The sequence below is a fragment of the Myotis brandtii genome, unplaced genomic scaffold (assembly GCF_000412655.1).
Source record: "Myotis brandtii unplaced genomic scaffold, ASM41265v1 scaffold141, whole genome shotgun sequence".
Lineage (NCBI taxonomy): Eukaryota > Metazoa > Chordata > Mammalia > Chiroptera > Vespertilionidae > Myotis > Myotis brandtii.
The window spans coordinates 299,084-302,005 of record NW_005355037.1 but is presented as its reverse complement, the minus strand read 5'-3'; the positions used below and the strand labels follow the sequence as shown (position 1 = coordinate 302,005).

Sequence of the window (2,922 nt, the reverse complement as noted above, 5' to 3'; positions counted from 1 at the left end):
AGACCATTATGCAGGTGTTATTATCTTCATTTTACAAGTGATAAAATAGCAGTTTATAAAGTTACCCAATTGTGTAAGCTGCATACTTACAGCTAGGAGGTAGCAGAGTAAGGTTGAAGCTGAGGATATCACTTCAAAGCCCATACATTTTACTCTTAGTTTATGAAGCTTCTTGTATAGCTGTTGAGGTTTTCCCAAGACTTTTCTTTGACGCTCATTTATCCCTTACTAATAACATTAACTCTAATCATTACACATAATTGGGTATATATATATAATCTGTATATAATATATATATACACACACACACACACACACAGATATATGTATGTATATTATATGTGGGAAGAATACTTGCATTATACCTCTTAAATGTGAATAGAAAATTTCTATAGTTAAGGAAGTCTTACTATGACAATCTCTTGGATTTGTAAAGCATTATACTATATACAAAGGTCTCTTGTATTTATTATCTCATTTGATCCTTCCAACAAACCAGGAGGGAGGCAGATAAGGCATCTTGATCCACTTGTACAAATGAGGAAAGTGGAGGCTTCATGAAATTAAGGTATTTCCCCAAACTCATGAAACTAAGAGACATCCCGAGAAATTCTAAGTCAGGTCTTCGACCTATGTAAATTGCTCTTTGCAAATCAACACTTCAGGATTCCATCCTGTGGTCTGCTTCTCATACCTTGCTTTATGTACTCTCTCTTACCTCTTTTCCACCACACTGGATTTTCTCCACAGTTCTTTTGCATATTTCAGCTCTGCACACATATTGTGCTCCTGATAGAAAGTGCTCTGCGCTCTGCACTCACTGACAAAATTCAAACTACTTTTGCAAAGCCCAAAATAGTCTGGACACATGATACCGAAGCTGTTCCTGAGCTACCCATTTAAGTTATGTATCGAGTCTAAATTTAATTAAGGCCACATTTTATTTATACATTTCATGCATTAAACTCATTTAAACTTTTAGTCAGATTTCATTAGAAGAAATACTACCGTGCACATCATGCAGTAGTAAAGCTAATGTGCTTCAGGAATTTGAAAGAAGTTAGAGATCGGGGGTCTGATTTCAAAATTTCTTTTGCTTTCTCTCCTCAGTGCTTGCAGCAGGCCTGGGAGCAGGCGGCACACGGTTTGTTTCCTAGGACACTAATACAGCCAACATGCTCCGTACAAACGTGTAAACACAGACATTCCCTGTAATCAGGGAGGTTGGTATCTTAAGGCAAGATTATGTTTTTTTAGGAAATGCAATTTATGTTCAGGATTAAGTTTCCCTTGCAGACTGATAACGTCTGAGGCTCAGGGAGATGATAAAAGGTATTGTGTCCTGCCCTGCATCTGAAGTCTTTGAGTCAGTCTTCCTGGTCAGCCCCCATTCTCATGATTCCAAGTAAAATTATTTAGATTCTTCATTTCTTAGACAGATAAAAAGAAGTAAATGATATGAAAATACAAAACATTTTTGAAAATTCAGAGGATCTATTAGCCTCATTGGCGGGTGCGAGGAAATTCAGAGAGACATGAAGAAAATGTACAGATGACCCTGCGGCTAACATCCTTCACAAGTCAGGAAATGCAGATTTATGTTGGGTGTGTTGGTACTCTTGAGTTTGAGGTAGACTTGGGTAGCAAGTTAGACATGATTCTTAGAATGGAATCATTTTTGTCTGCTTGTGGCATGGCCCTAATACGATAAAACACATTAAAGTATGACAAATATTCCCTCTGTTTAAAATGAAAGTTGAAATAAATCCATTCAGAATATCAAGTAAGCCCTCTCTATAAATCCTTTCATAGGAAAAGCTAACTGCTTTATTTCTTTTCCAAACTGGTAAAAAGAAAAAAAAAAGTTTTCACAAAGTAAAGAGCAGTTGTCATGCCCAAAACAAATTTTTTTTTCAGTCTAATACTAAGTTCATGGGTTTTCTTTTTTCCTTTTCACCTTCAGAGTCTGAGGCCACCCCCTACCTCCACTTTCATATAGCAAGTTGCAGATGATGCAAAGGAGAACTATGGCCTTGATGCCTGGTCCAACAGCTGAGTTTTCTCCATCTTTAAAATAAATATTTCCTCAAATGAATTGAGGATGCAGAACTGGAACTTTTCTGATTTTTATTATTATTACTATTATTACTGTAATAAGTGCTGCCCCGGAAGCCTCTATCTGCTGAGCCTTGACTGTGTGAGCCAGAGTGCCACCAGGCAGGCAGAGGGGGGCGTCTGCTTGTTTGTTCACACATATTTTGTAAATTTCTTGTTTTCGTCAATTAGGAAGATAGAACTGTTGAATGCTGCTTTGAGCTGATTTTCACAGAGTAAAATCCTTTTGTAGCATTATAATTATGAGTAACTAGATATGTTCTTACAGGCAGGGAATCAAGTCTGATAGGGCTGGACCAACTCTATATATTCTGACTCTTCTTGCTGTTTTCTTCCAAGACATTTAAAAGAAAACACATTGTAGTTTTTTTTTTAATTTCTTTATCTTCCCTTCTGCTTGTGGTGGTTCCTCTAAAAATAGAATTTTATGACATGCAGTATAATTTCTTTTTAAAACCATTTATTTAGTAATAAGAATGTTCTTCTGGCCTGAGATGCACTATAACCAAGTATGTGTTTTTGTTTTTTCATAGAGTTAATGTTTACGGCAGAAGGCTAAACCATTGGAAATAAGGAGCTGAAATGGAAACTCTGACATCATTTTAGCTGCAGTCCTGCTGCCTTGACTGGGGAGAAAAATATTAGCCTTTGTCCAATGTACCTTTTCCATGAGGTGTAAAAAGCACCCTATACAAAGGGAGACTATGAAACCCAGAGCTGGTCTGATTGCTTGCATGTTATTCATATACACGCCCATTGTTTTAAACTGGCACTAGGAGAACCCGCTGATTCTAACCATATGGCTGC

General features: G+C 37.0%; 1 pseudogene; it reads right to left on the bottom strand.

Annotated features, from left to right (window-relative positions):
- Positions 1-870, bottom strand: part of LOC106725182 — a 36,412-nt pseudogene extending 35,542 nt beyond the window's left edge.
- Positions 871-2,922: the final 2,052 nt, after the last annotated feature.